Raw genomic sequence first — 15,145 nt, forward strand, 5'->3', positions numbered from 1 at the left:
ATCTTTCTCTTGTTCTCTCCCTCCCTTCTTTTCTCTCTCTCTCTCTCTCTCCCCTCTGAAAGTACAGAGGGATGGGGCGGGGGGCGGGCAAACGAGATCTTGGCAGCCTAGCCTCTAAGGTCCCCTGGAGCCTGCCTGTGTTCTGTTGAAAGCTTTTCTCTTTTCTTTGGTCCCACAGACACCAGCCCCCATCCCGGTTGGTTGGGCAGGGGCGGAGGTGGAGGGGAGCTGGGCGAGGCTCTGGGAAAAGAGAAAGAGGCAAAGAACAGATCCCCCGGCACAGCTGCCAGGAAAAGAGCCCGAATGCCGCGTCTGGGCAGAAGGCAACCTTCCCAGGTTTCTCGGCGTGCTGGGACTTGCTGGAAACCAGAGCCCTGGCTGGCAGGACGAGGGTGGACAGTGGAACCAGCCGAAGGAGGGGGGCCCCTGGGGGGAAGAGGGGGAGGTCTCAGTGAATCATATAAATTAGAGACAGAAGGGATGTCAAGCCACCTTCACTTCCTTCCTCTCCTAATGGGAATTATCTCATTAGCCCTGAGCTTCCTAGAGGCTAACTTTAAATGATTCCTCTAACGGGAATTTCAATCTACAGCCCGCCCCCCTGCCCCCGCTTCCCCATCAGATCTGACTCTAAGGAGAGCTAAGAAGGGCTCTTAAAGGGACCGTAGCAAAAAGACACCAGATAGGGAGGGTGGGAGGGAGACGCAAGACGGAGGAGATAGGAGGATATATGTATATGTATAGTTGAATCACTTTGTTATAAAGCAGAAACTAACACACCATTGTAAAGCAATTATACTCCAATAAAGATGTTAAAAAAAAAAAAAAAGACACCGGTTCAATCTATTTAACTCTGCAGACTTTCTCCAAACATTTCACGCAAGGTTAGTTTTGCCCTTTCACCCTTTATTTCCACTTACAGGAATTTATTGTAAGAAAATAGTCATGGACATGGTAACAGGCTCAATAATGACACGCCTTAACACACCCCTCCCCCAAGAGAGACATATTCTAATCTCTGGAACCTATAAATGTTACCTCATGTGGCAAAAGGGACCTGGCAAATGAGATTAAGGATCTTAAACGGGGGAGATGATTCTGGATTATCCAGATGAGCCCTAAATGCAATCACAGGTGTCCTTGTAAGAGGGAAGCAGAGGAGGATTTGACTCCAGAGAGGAGGACACGATAGGACCACAAAGGTAAAGATGGGAGTGATGCGGCTACAAGTCAAGGTATGCCGACAGCCTCCAGAACCTGGGAGAGGCCCCCGGGACAGTTCTCTCCCCGGAAGGAAGCAGCCCTGCCAACAACTTGATTTTAGCCCCAGAAGACTCATTTTAGACTTCTGGCCTCCAGAACTGTAAGACAATAAATGTGTGTGTTTTTTTGAATTTTATTTATTTTTTTTATACAGCAGGTTCTTATTAGTCATCTATTTTATACACATCAGTCAGTGTACACATGTCAAACCCAATCGCCCAATTGATCATAAATGTGTGTTTTTTTAAAACCACCAAGTTGGTGGTAATTTGTTACAGCAGCCACAGGAAACTAGTACAGATATGCACACAGTCCTTGCCACCAGCATTGTCATCAGGGCCTTATTTCACAGCAAAGGAAAAAAACAAGAAGAGCATTGAAAGTGTTCAAAAATTACCATGTCATGATGCTATGATGAAAATAATACCCATAAAAATACAGAAGTACTATTTCATAATAACGGAGTAACAGATAACTGAATATGGATCCTAAATATTTTCCTTGACTTTTGTAAATGTTTCTAATGGTAAGCATCTTATAATTACTTCTGTCATTGTAAAAGTCACATATTTATTTGCAGGGTGGTATAAGGGTTAAGTTTGGCTTGATCCCTTTCCATGAATAAAGAGGGAGGAACTGGGGACAGTTTAGCAGAGAGAGGTCAGAGTCAGAGAATCCAGGGTGGGTACCTTTCTGGGCCCTGAAGACCGTCAAGTTTCCTGGCAAACGGGTTCTCCTCTATATACACCACAGCCTGGAGTCAAGGTCCTCCACCCAGGGGCCCCTCTGGCCTGCACACCCTCCTCCCTAACAGATGAGCCACCCTGACGTGTAGTCCATTCCCCTCGGCCCCTCACCTCGAGTCTGCTTCCTCCAGGCCCCCAAGAAGCATGTTTATCTCTGCTTCCGTACTCTGACGCTGCTCTTCGCAGTTGGACGACGTATTAGTTTCCCAAGGCTGCTGTAACGGATCACCACAAACAGGTGGCTTAAAACAACAGACACCTATCTTCGCCCAGTTCTGGAGGTCAGAAGTCCAAAGTCAAGGTGTCGGCATGGTTGGTGCCTTTCTGGAGGCCTTGAGGGAGAGCCCTCTCTCCCAGCTTCTGGGGGCTCCCAGCAAGCCTTGGCTTGTGGACGCATCGCTCCACTCTGCCTCCGAGTTCATGTTGCCTTCTTCTCTGTGTCTGTCTCCCCTTCTCTTCTCTCCTAAGGACTTGCCATTGGATCCTTAACTAACTACATCTGTAAAGACCCTATTTCCAAATAAAGCCCCACTGTGAGGTTCTAGGTGGACATGAATTCTGGGGGATACTATTTAACCCCCTACAGGTGGTCTGCGGCTCCTTTCTCTCTCCACTTCTTCAAGTCTCAGTAACCTCAGTCTCCTTTGATTCTTCCAGGTCCCAGAATTCAATCCCTCTTGGAAGTATGCAGAAGCAGAGGGGGCCTCCCTCAATGAATGAACTTCCCAACAACTGGAGTTGCCAATGTTGAGAGTGGGTGGCCTTAGGAGAGATGGAATTCTCTGTTGTTGAAGCATCCACGCAGGAAACACCTCTCTGGAAAGACGTACAGGAGGTCCTGGGTGTGAATGGGGGATGGGATTAGGTAGTCAAAAGAGTTGGGTTTTATGAGAACAAGGATTGCACCCAATCCATTCAGCACAGTGCTGGGCATAGAAAAGGCACTAAATAGATGGCTATTGCCCCACCAGGAAAGACCCCTTCAATCTCAACAGTCCTCTTCTCCGTGAATGCGTGGAACACTACGAAGCAACGTAAACTAATAATTAGATGATCTGTGTATTCAACAACTATTGGTCCACACCTCCTTGGTACACAGCATACGATCGGACACTCCTATGCGCCTCTCTCGTCTTTGATGGCTAGAAGGTGACAAATCAGGACAGATCACACGGCAGGAGACACCAAAACCACCACCCCAGTGATTACGTGGACTCGGCGCCACCAGAGTTTCTACACGGGCAGTCGGAAGGTCTCTCGGGAAAACCTAAGGGGCAAGACCCTAGGATCTCTTTTTGCTCCTGCCCCGTCCACTGAGAAAGGGAGAGAAGGTAGAATGGCGTGCGCCCTGCAGTGGCCAAGGGCAGGCTGTCTGTTCAGGCTGGAGCCCAGACAAAGCACACGCACCAGCCGGTGACTTACCAGCTGTGTGAGGCCCAAGCAGCTCTTAAGCCACAGGTGGGCGAAGCCACCTTCCCAGGAGAGCACAAGCCTCGGGCCCTGCTTTACTGCTAATCACCATAAGCACCCGGGCGTCTCAACCCCAACCTGGGTGGCCTTTGCCACTCCCAGAGCCCTGGTCACGTGCTCAGTGATCTCAGCTGGCCTCACACAGACCCTGTCAAGTAAGCAGGACAGGCGTTGTTACGATTCCCACTTCACAGATGGGGAAACTCTGCTGCAGTAACTCGATGACTTCCTCAGGGTCACCCAGGGAGCACGTGCCCCAGTGGCTAGCCCAGGGCTCCTTCCATAGCCCAGGGGGCAAATGGTGACCCCACCCTCTCTGTACTGCCCCCCAGGACTTTAGGGCTTTACATGTGGCAACAAATATTGGGGACGGCCCTTCCCTCTGGGCAATGGGCTTCCTGTTTGGACCCTGGGAGCCTGACTCACCAAAATTCCTGCCTCTTCCCATTCAATCTGTCCTCCTGTTTGACGCCTGGAAGTGGAAGGGCATGGACTTGGGGGAGGGAGGGAGGAGGGCATGGCTTGCGCCCAGGCTGGGCCACCCCAAGAGCAGTGAAGGATGCTCTGGGGGATCTGGGAGGAGAAACTGCCCCCTGTGTATGTTTTTTATTTTTAAAGATTTTTTCGATGTGGACCATTTTTAAAGTCGTTATTGAGTCTGTTACAATATTACTTCTGTTTTACGCTTTGGCTATTTTTTTTTTTTTTGACTGTGAGGCACATGGGATCTTAGTTCCCCGACCAGGGATCGAACCTGCACCCCTTGCATTGGAAGGTGAAGTCTTAACCACTGGACTGCCAGGGAAGTCCCCCCACGGTGTCCTTTTCCAGGCAGGGAAAAGAAAGAGGAGAGGGCGGAGCTGCTATGAATGCCGTCCGTGCTCAACCCACAAGCTACGGCTTTCCCAACCTGCCCTGTAGCTGTGCTCAGAGCCGGGCCCTCTGCTTCCCTGAGCTGTCCCAAGCAGCCGCAGGACGCGGTGGGCTGCCCGCAGGGCAGAAGGGAGCAAGGACGCTACCGTCTTCTGGGGTCACAGCTCAGCAGGGCCTGAGCTGATGATCCCGGGTCCGGGGCCTCCACGGGAGGCGGCAGAGTTCCTCTTCGGCGGGGCCCCTGGACAATGTCGCCCACACCACCCGAAGCCATGCACTGCAGGTCTGACGGAGCCCCAGAGAGCAGAACTCTGGGGGCAGCACCCGCAGGGCAGGGAGTGCATCCGCAGTCCAGCCCTGGAACGCCGGTGTTCGGGCTGATCTGCCGGCCGTGTTTTCCCCTCACCAAACCTCGTCCTTTGTGGAATTTGCACCCCGAGGGGCACCTTGAGAGATGCTCTACAACTAAGAGGTCCACGGCCTCTTCTGCACTCGGGGTCAGGCTGGAAGGAGCCCTAAGAAGGTGAGTGGACAGTGTGGGAGCTGGGAGCAGTCAGGCCGCCTCCAGCAAATCCAGGCCAGCGTCTGGTTCCCACGACACTCTTACCGGCAGCGTTAATAACTAACCGTGTCCCAGACAGGTGCTGGCGGCCTGGCCTTAGGAGTTCTCGTTCAGGGTTGAAAGTGAGTCACTTCTCGTTTATCGTTTGCTAAGCAGAGTGAGTCACCGGAGCCTCACACAAGCTCTCACACCTTGGCCGAGGGACGTTCATGCCCGTACCTTCGACCACCTGTTTTCCAGGTCAGCTGAGTCCCGTGGAGCTGACCCTCATTGGTTTAGGCCAAACGGCATCCCTGGGACCCAGCCTCCACCCTTCCTGCTCTTCAGCCCACTCCCTCAACTGGGACGGTGAGTCCTGACCCACCAGGAGTCTGGAGAGAGAGCCTGACAGGTGTCCACCCAGGCCTGAGGCTGGGTGAGGCCTGTGTCACCTTTGACCTTTAATGGCGCTCTCCTACCTTCCCAACCCTCTGTTTGGGAACGGACTAGAAGTGGAAAATTCCAGAACTGATGAACCAAAGGACACAACTGTGAGGCAATAAGTCAGCTTCCATCTTGGGAATAACAGGGGTTGAAGGTAGGTAAACTGAGTCCCATTGCTATTAACATGCTTCCCTCCTTCTTGCGTCAGGTGAGAGGCAGGACTGGCCACCAAGGCCAAGATGCTGGCATCAGGCTCCTATGGTGGGTCTGGAGGAAATCTCTCAGGAGGAAATCACCCAGATAGACATCTGATAAATCTCATCTGGGAAAACAAACTCATACACCTCTTTGGGTAATCCTTCCTTCCCCACTCATGTATGGTCTTTCCTACAGAATAATAGTTGTTTGTAATTAAAAAGACAAAGTTAGAGAGAGAAAAGGAAAATATGAAAATAAAGCACAAGAGATAAAAAAAACAAAAACAAAAACCCCTCACTGAGATAGTTTGGGGATTTACTTTTTTTTCATCCTCAAAAAGTCCCTCTCGCTACCTGGTTTCTAAAACAGACAGTAAACAGAGATGACATCAAATTGGATAGCAACTGGGCATCTCCCGGCCAGGAGCTGCCGGCAGGTGTGAGACTGACAGACTGAGAAAAGATGACACTATTTCTATCCTTAGAAGATGAAAACCAAGGAAGAGAAATGACAGCAGAGGCTGAGCCCTGGGTGTGGCGAGAAACCTGACACCCTGCCAGCCGCTGGCCTTTTGGGTGAACTCGCTTGTCTAGATGGGGCGCCAACGTGGAGCTCCTCGTTGGTGAGCTTTGTTTATCCCCCCACCTCTCAGGTATCACGGCGTGACTCATCCCCGGGGGCTCGGAGAGGTCAGGCTGTGGCTGTCTTCGCTCCATGGAGCACCCCGTACTTTCCAAACTGCATTTTGAAATCCACTGGCTGTGGCAGTGGCTTTGGCCTGACCCCTGCAGGGTGTGAGGTGCTTTCCCTGCTACACACGTCCCGCACATAGCATCTGCGTTGATAGCACTGAGGGGACAGATGCCAGGAGAGAGACTCCACCCCCGGCTGCTGGCTTGAGGGACCGAGTGAATCATGAGGCCGGACCAGTGACCACGATGTCCCAGGGTGAAGTGGGAGGCCTGGGGACGGAGCCCGCTGCAGGGACCAGAGCCACGGTGACTCACATTTGGACCCCGAGGGAAAGTTCCGTCGGCGCGTCCTCTGGATGGCTCTCGTCCCCTGGGTGAGGTCATCCCCACGGCCGCTCAGAACTGCGACGTGCTTCGTCTTCCCAGAGCCCCAGCTTTTCCCTCTCAATTATGGTCACGGCAGGAATCACCATTTTAGCTGCCACACCTCTCCCCTACCCAACACACACACACACACACACACACACACACACACACACACACACACACACACACACACACACACACACACACACACACACACACACACACACACACACACACACACACAATGGATGGATGGAGGAAAGCGCCCGTCCTCCCGCCCGGGGCGACAGATTTTTCATCTCTAAAAATAGTTCCTCTCCCTGACGATCTCACACAGGAGCCTCTGGGGCTCAAGGGCAGTGAACATGATGGTTGATTGAAAGGAAGTCTGCTAAATCAATGCAAGTCGGTCATATTTTAATATTGCTGTTTACGACTACTGCTCCATGGGCCCAGCCATGGGGCCACCATCTCGTTCCATCTCCCTGGGCCATTTGGTTGGGAAGTAAAAGAGTGCGAGGCGATGGGTAGGAAAGTGTCCCCAGGAGAGCCGGTACCAGGAGCTTGGTGCAGCCATTTGGAAGCACACTCAAGTGTGGGGGAAATGTGCAACAAAGAGTCCACTCTGCCCTCCGTCTTTTCCTTTCTCCAAGCGTTTCCAACAGAGCACGGACACGTTTCTAAGGCGTCACCAGGTACACGGGGGTCCGGGTCACAGTCCTTAGCTACCTCCTCCGCCATATGTGAGTCACAGAGAAGTCCCCCAAAGATGGCCGCTAGGCATTCCATTATGGGCTGAGTTTCCTTTACTTTTTCTTTTTTTGTTGTTGTTTTCTTTAAAAAAATTTTATTTTATATTGGAGTATAGTTGATTCACAATGTTGTGTTAGTTTCAGGTGTGTTACGGGCCGAGTTTTCAGTGCACCTGCCATCATAGGGCATTTGCTGACAAGACCAAGACCAGGTCTTCCTGGCAGCATTTTAAGAAAGACCCTGTTTCCGAGGTGAGCTCTGGACCACCCCTAGCGTGCCCACCTTGGTGGTCCCCGTGACCACAGCACAGGAAAGATGAAGGAAGAGCCATGCCATTCCTACCATTATGCCATGCATCCCTGCACTTGTCGAGGCCCACGTTCTTGGGGGGAGGGGGAAAGGGGATGACCTTGAGCAGTACTGGTCACTCTGAGGGGTGAGAACCCCACCGCCAGGGGTCCTCTGAGAGCAGCCTGCACCCCTCACCGCCCCGACACAACAAGCATGGGGAAACAGGGGTAGCTGGTCTCTCTCCTCCTGTAATTTTTTCCCTATTTCCTTTATTTTTTCATCTGTCACTACTATTCTTTGCTGCCGAGTCTGCAGCCTGCCCGTGTGGCCCCGGGTGGCTCCACTGGCAGGGATGAGGGGAGATGGGATCCTTGCGCTAAGCCCCAACCCCAGTGCAAGAGCCTCTGCTGAGTAAGGCAGGCGCAGCTGTTGAGACTCAGCCCCTGGGAAGCGGCAGTGGGAGTTTCAGCTCATCCCCACCTTAAACATCATTCTATTGTCACCTGTATGTGAGCGAAGAGGAGAGAAAAGGCACCTTCAATGTCCCTTTTGTTTGCACCCTCATCCCTCAGCTGCCCCGGCCTCTCGGCTTCCATACAAGCCCCTAGGAAGTGGGCTGCTGGCACAGCTTCGCTCCAAATCCTGCCATGGCTCCCAGGGCCCTCGGAGGGAAAGCCTGACGGCCCCAAGGCTCTCCCTGGCCTCTGCCTCATCCCCAGGCACTGAGCTCCCCGACTTAGTTCCAACCCCACCTGCGCTTCTGTCCTCAAAGACACCAGGTACGCTCCTGCCTCGGCCTTGATGGAGCTGTTGCTGGCAGAGACCTCACCTCCTTGAAGGCCGTGCTCAGATGTCACCTTCTCGTCCGACCTATTCAAGGCTGCAACCTGCCCTCTACTCCCCACCCAGCGCATCTGAACAGCTCCTGCTTCTATTTTCTTTTCCACAAGGCTATTATGCACTAGACAAGTTAATTATTTACTATTCTGCTATCATGTACTAGATAAGTTAATTATTTACCATTCTGTGTATTATCTACCTGCCCCCAACCCCCCCAGTCCCCCCACCCCGCACTGGAAAGCAAGCTCCACGAGAACAGGATCATGTTCTCTGCCTAGAACAGTCCTGCCCCAGAGCAGGCACCCAGCACGACCTGTTAGATGAATGAATGAAAGAACGAATGAATGAACGAATGAGGGCATCACTGCCATCCCGATGGGAATAGGGACTGTGCCTCTTATGAGGATCATGTTCTCTGCCTAGAACAGTCCTGCCCCAGAGCAGGCGCCCAGCGCGACCTGTTAGATGAACGAATGAAAGAACGAATGAATGAACGAATGAGGGCATCACTGCCATCCCGATGGGAATAGGGACTGTGCCTCTTATGGAATGAACTGGCATTCAGGTGGGGGGGGGGTCGTCCAGGGAGGGAGGGGAGAGGGCGGGCTAAGGCAGAGAGGCTGTTCTCAGAAAGGCAGTGCCCACAATTTGCCTGGAAATCCCCCTGGAGTCACTCATTAACCCCCTGCTCCCGCCCCATGGCTCACACACAGCCTGCCAAAGCCACACAGCGGCTAAAGCCTCATTTAAGCAACTGACTCTCCTTTCCAGGCCCATCCTCCCAGCAGGTAACCCACACCATCATCGTCCGAGCACCCAGTCTGTGCAGGTCCTAGAATGAGCAGCGAAAAAGGGGTGGGATAAACAAAACACCCCAGTGACAGAAAACAAGCCCCACCCCGCCTCCACCCACTCTCAAGGCACCAGCTGGGGAGGCACACAAGATGGCAGGTGAAGTCCTGAAAGTAAGGTGATGTGCCGGGTGTAGGGGCCGACGGTGCGGCAGGGCCCTGCGGGTGTGGGGTTTGGAGGAGGTGAAGCACACAGTTGGGGACACAGGGAGAGGGTGTGGGGAGAGCACAGAGGCGGGGTGCAGGAATAATCCAGTCTTGGGGGGTAGGATCCAAAGCAGGTGGGCTCAGCTGAAAGGCTTCAGATTCGAGTGGTGGGCGATAAGGTGGGTGCCCAATGAGATCTGTTTGCTGAGATGATCAATAGAAATCCATAGAAGGTTTTTCGTTTGTTTGTTTGTTTTCAGTCAGAAAGTGACATGATGAATCCTGGGTTTAAGAAAGAGGCTTAGGGAAAACAAATAGAATTACTTTGGAAAAGAAAGACTGGAGCCCCTAGGGTGCATCCCAGCTTGTGCTACCAAAGTCAAGAGCAGCAGCGGGCGGCTGGGAAGAGAGAAGGTTCAGACTGGAAAATCGGGGTTGCAGCCACATGGATGGACCTAGAGATTGTCATCCTGAGTGAAGTGAGGCACACACAGAAAGACAAATATCGTACGATATCATTTATATGCGGAATCTAAAAAAAGGGTACAAATGAACTGATGTACGAAACAGAAGGAGAGTCACAGATGTAGAAAACAAACCTACGGTTACCAGGGGAGGGATAAATTGGGAGATTGGGATTGACGTATACACACTACTATATCTAAAATAGATAACTAATAATGGCCTACTAATTATAGCGCGGGGAACGCTACTCAGTACTCCGTAATGGCCTGTATGGGAAAAGAATCTAAAAAAAGAGTGGATGTATGCGCATGTATAACTCATTCACTTTACTGTACACCTGAAACTAACACAACATTGCAAAGCAACTACACTGTAATAAAATTTTTTTTAAAAAATTGAAAAATCGCTGCAGAGCAATTGTTGGGACTTGGTAGTCTAGCGGAGGGAGGGATTCGTATCACTCAGTGGCTGCCTTCCTTCTGACTGATCCAGGTAGATAATGATAAATGAGCAAGAGAGCTAATAGACAGGGCACCTATCGTGACCTACGCTTTTCTGTGTTATCTCATTCAACTCACGACCTCCCCTGAGGATAGGGCATTAGCATCACCAGCTTACAGACGAGGAAACCGAGGCTTCGTGATTTACCCAAGATCATGTCCAGAGCTAGTAAGAAAAACAACAACAACACTGACATTGACTGTATGCGTCACATGTCCCAGGCACGGTGCCAGGCACCTAACTCGGTGTATTCTCTCCTTTCACATCACACCGTGGCGGGGATAATCCTTATTATCCCCATTTTACAGATGTGGAAACTGAGGTTTGGTGAAGTGAAGGTCACCAGCCTGTGGTCACAAAGTGAGAAAGCAGCGGAAGTAAGATTTGAACCCAGGACTTCTGGGTCCATGCTGTTTACCTTGATGCTAGACCAACAGTGGCGAATTTGCACCATAATCTCCCAGTTCCAAAGCCCTGCTTTGCATAGCACAGCACGCCCTTTATTAGACCATCTGCTGCCTCCAGTCAAACATGCCCACGTTCCGAGCTTCCAGCTACCTTGGCAGGACTGACGTGTACGTGTGCCTGGGACTTACAGCCAGAACTGCGACTTCTGTGGATGATGGGGTCTAGAGAGCTATAGGTAACCCAGCCCTCGCACCCAGGGAGTGGCCCCTTGCCCCACGTCCTGCTTTATTAGGGCCAGACTGCAGTCAGCAGCATTCCAGAAGCCCTGCGATCCCCTTGAATCCTGCAGCCAGTCTCCGCTCCTGAAGGGCAGCAGGAGAAATCATACGCCCCCTTGTCTCCTAGACCTGCAGCCTTGGAGTCACCTACCTGATGGTTCTCCCTGCAAAATGCAAGACATCTGTGTCCCGCCTCGGACCCACGCGTCTAAAGAGCAGGTGGCAGGAACACTGATGCACGGTGCGCCGGCGACTGGGACGATTCACTGTCACTCGGAACGGAAAGAGATCACAGTACCGGTGCCAGCTCTGGCTCCCTGGCTAATTAACTGTGCAGTCCCGGGTGAATGACTGGACCTCGGTTTCCTCCTCTGTAGGTTGGGTATAACATGACTGACTGGCTTGGGCTGTGAGAGGTAAGAATGAGTTCATCTAAGTAAAAGCCTGGCCTGAATTTATCATGATGACTGTTAGAATTTACCAGCCTGTGTCTCTGGACCCTCTCTGATGGCCAGTGCAAGGCTCCGGCCTGCCAGTTGCACTCCAGGCTGGCACGCAAGTGCGTAGGGATATCGGGGCAGCCAGGTATGACGTGGAAGGAGCAGAACCCCCAAAGCAAGAAGAGCAGCAGGGCTGTGCCCTGATTACTATGTGCAGCTCACCTTTTATCTTGTCCTTCTTTCTCGGTTCAAAGCACCTACTCAGGTCAGTCACGAACCTCTGATTTCACCTGGAAAAAGAAAGGGAGATTTAAAACAGGAAACCAGATAACGAAACTCATCTTCAAGCTTAAAACGAATGCCAGACAGCCTCCCAGGGACACAGGAGTTTATAGCTGTTTATTCTTCAATATAGAATAAAACTACCATCAATTCAGAATAAATGGAGAAATCCATTTCCTATCCATCGTGTACATGGCAAACTGAAGAATACTTTCAAAGAAATATAGGTTATCACCATAATAAACCAGATCTAGAATAAACTAAGACATGAATGGGTAGGACACTGGATAGTCATTGTTTTAAAGTTTTAACAGAATTTAAATTCACAATGGACCTTTACTACAAAATTAATCTATTGCCACAGTCCTGAGTTGGGGAGACTTTTGCTCAAAGATTTCTGTGACAGCGTTTCTGAATTTTTATATACTCTGACCTTATGATATGTTTGAATTCACTGAATGAGATAACACATGAGGAACACCTAGCTCTGGGCACTCAATAAATATTAGCTATGTTTTTATTCATTTTGCTCCTTTGCGGGTTTCTAGAGAACAAGGCTATCCCACACCACCCGCAGAATTCCTGAGCGAACACGCACAGCTATCAGCATAGTCACTGTTGCTGCCAAAGAATAGATATTTAATCTTTAAAGCCGACCTCTGTTCAACCTAATTCAGACACCAGGAAGAGTAGTATTTCAAAAGGTGTTCAAAGATAATAGCCTCATTCTAAGCCTCGCCATCATAAGGCTCAAAGAAATCACTCTAGACCCTTAGGTTGGCAAGTGAAAACAGAGAGAAGAAAGCAAAAGGAGGAAAACAACACCATCAGGTTTGAAACAGAAAACCTGTAACCTTCACTCACAAGAGAAAGGATTGTTTGGGTGGCGTTCTGTCCCTTCGCTGGATGCACACACATCATCGCGGGGCTTGGATCACTCCCTAGGTTTCTAGAGTTTCCGAGGATGGGGCTGGGCTGCAGCCGCTGGATCAGGATCCCGGTGCGCTCCAGGACCCCCTCCCCCAATCCTGGGGGCATGTTCGCTGGGCTGGCTTCCTCAACCACAGCCAACCTCAAATGCAGTATAGGCCTCTTGACCATGGAGCAAAGAACTTGACAGTTTTAGCTCCGATGAAGCGTGCAACTCTTGGGACCTAACCAGACAACTCGCAAATGCTAGAAAACTCATTGAAAAGGAGCGAGCGATACAGCAGTGTGCTCTCCAACTCCAACCCCAGCACCCAGGATGGATTCCCATTCCTGTTACTATTTTATGCAAAGCCACCCACCTGCCCAACCCATGTTCAGCTTATTAGGTGGAAAGCATCCGATAAACTCATTCGAGCTCAAGCCTAGGTGACTGGAAATGATTCCAGTCAGCCTTCCAGGGGAGACGAGAAATTTGACGCAAGTGAATCTAAACTCACCCTGCCCCCCATGACGTCTCAATCCAGCCAATTTAGCAGCAGACATTGGAGGGGACATAGTGGGACACTCGAGGGGGTCTTCTTTAAATCTTATGGTGGGGGAATGAGATGGGGAGGGGAGGGAGGGTTCCCAGACTTGGCTACTCACTGAAATCGCCATTCCCGCTGCCCAAGGGGAAGCCTGGGTCCCGCCCTCCGTGGTTCTGATTGGTCTTGATTAAGGTCCGGGCACTGGGGTTTTTTTTAAAAAAGTTTTTTTTAAGTTCCCAGGGAAAGTCTAATATGCAGCAAAGTTTGAGGAACATCTGACCACCTGGAGATTCAGTAGGTCTGACATGGCGGGCGGAGATTCTGCATTTCTGACAAGCTCCTGGGTGAACCCAACGCTGGTGGTCCACAGAAGCGAGAGCTTAGAAGGGATCCCCTCAAACACCTCCTTATCCGCCTCCCCAGAAACCTCATGCAAGCTGACCCCTCCCCGCTCTTCCGCTAGGGCTTTCCCCTCTTCGCCAGCTGGTTTCTGGACCTGCCCAGCTGACTCCTGCAGTGTAGGAGGGTGAGAGAGACATTACTTGTGTCCCAAGAGAGAGCGGCCCCTCCCCCTCTCCTATAATCCTGTTCTAGGCGATCCAACCTCTAGCCTGAAATACATTCCTAAGAACCACCGCTTTGAACAGAGTGGTTTGTGTTTGCTCTGGTCTTTAAAACAAGCAGGGGTCTCTTTTCCCTTTGCTTTTCTCCTCGGCATGGCCATCCAGGGCAGACAAGATGCAGGGCCTCTCGGGAGGCTGGATAGAGCAGCACGGATGCTTCCTCCCTCTGCCCACAGCACACTGGCTTCCACAACTGCCGAGGCTGCACACATACCTCCCCGCTGCCTTTGCATCTTCAGGGCAACAGCAGGACGGGGAGCAGACGGGCCTCCCTTGGAAACAGGCCAACAGCAGCGTGCCACGCCCGACACCAAACCTCCAAGGAAGGCCAGAGACTGCCACAGGCTACCCACAGCCTGCACCCCCATGGTCCCTGCCTTGCCCCTGCACCCCCCGACCCTGACAGGTTCCTTCCTGACATCTCGCGGATGCTGCGAGCCAAACATCACCTAGTGGTTCTCGGTCCAACCACCTCCAACCAAGATAGAAGGGGCAGGTCCTCCTGGGTAACTTGGACTGAGGAACAAAAGGCCCGGCTGGTGAGGCCCCAAGAAAACATGAGCCTGAAACATGTCGCGTCCCACAGCAGACTGCTGCCGGAGAAGACCAGGGTGGGGAAAGAAGAATAAATGGGCTGGAACACAGGATTTCAACACGTCGTAAGCGAGAGCCCCGCCTCTGGCCAAAAAGGGATGCAGTTTGGGGGAACTCTGAACCTTCTGAGTGGGTCCACAATCACAGGCGAGGGACTTCTACAAAACAGGCCAAGTAGCTGTCAGGACACCAAGCTGCCAGGTCCCCTTTCTAGGAACCTACCTAAGGCTGACACACCCACTGGGCACACCTGCCCAGGACTCAACGATAATTTAGGGGCCCGCGAAAATGTTCCAATTTCTTTTAAAATTAAAAGGAATAATTTGACAATAAGGTTGATGCCTATGTAATGATGAATCCAGCCTGGATTATATTCAGCCTTTTATGGAGGTGTAAAGTACCATTATTGATCGATTGATTGATTTTTACCAGGAAAGGGGCTCCCGAAGATAAAAATGCCTAAGGTCACAAAATTCTTAATTCAGCCCTGAGTCTGCCTACTTCCTTCCCATCTCCCGACCTCGACCTCGCAGTCTTTGCTGAGACCCTTTGTTGAGTGCTCCCACTGACCACGCCCCCCTGCAGCGTAAACACTGAGCATCGTCCCACCCAGGCCTATAAA

The 15,145-nt window shown here is 51.4% G+C and overlaps 1 long non-coding RNA gene across 1 annotated transcript in view; it reads right to left on the reverse strand.

Annotated features, from left to right (window-relative positions):
* Positions 1-11,788: 11,788 nt before the first annotated feature.
* Positions 11,789-15,145, reverse strand: part of LOC132414356 (uncharacterized) — a 127,425-nt gene continuing 124,068 nt past the window's right edge. Inside the window, exon 3 of the long non-coding RNA XR_009516939.1 lies at positions 11,789-11,857. This is a non-coding gene — a long non-coding RNA (uncharacterized lncRNA). The remainder of the gene's footprint in view (positions 11,858-15,145) is intronic.

The sequence above is a fragment of the Delphinus delphis genome, chromosome 19, assembly GCF_949987515.2.
Source record: "Delphinus delphis chromosome 19, mDelDel1.2, whole genome shotgun sequence".
In the NCBI taxonomy this organism is placed as follows: domain Eukaryota; kingdom Metazoa; phylum Chordata; class Mammalia; order Artiodactyla; family Delphinidae; genus Delphinus; species Delphinus delphis.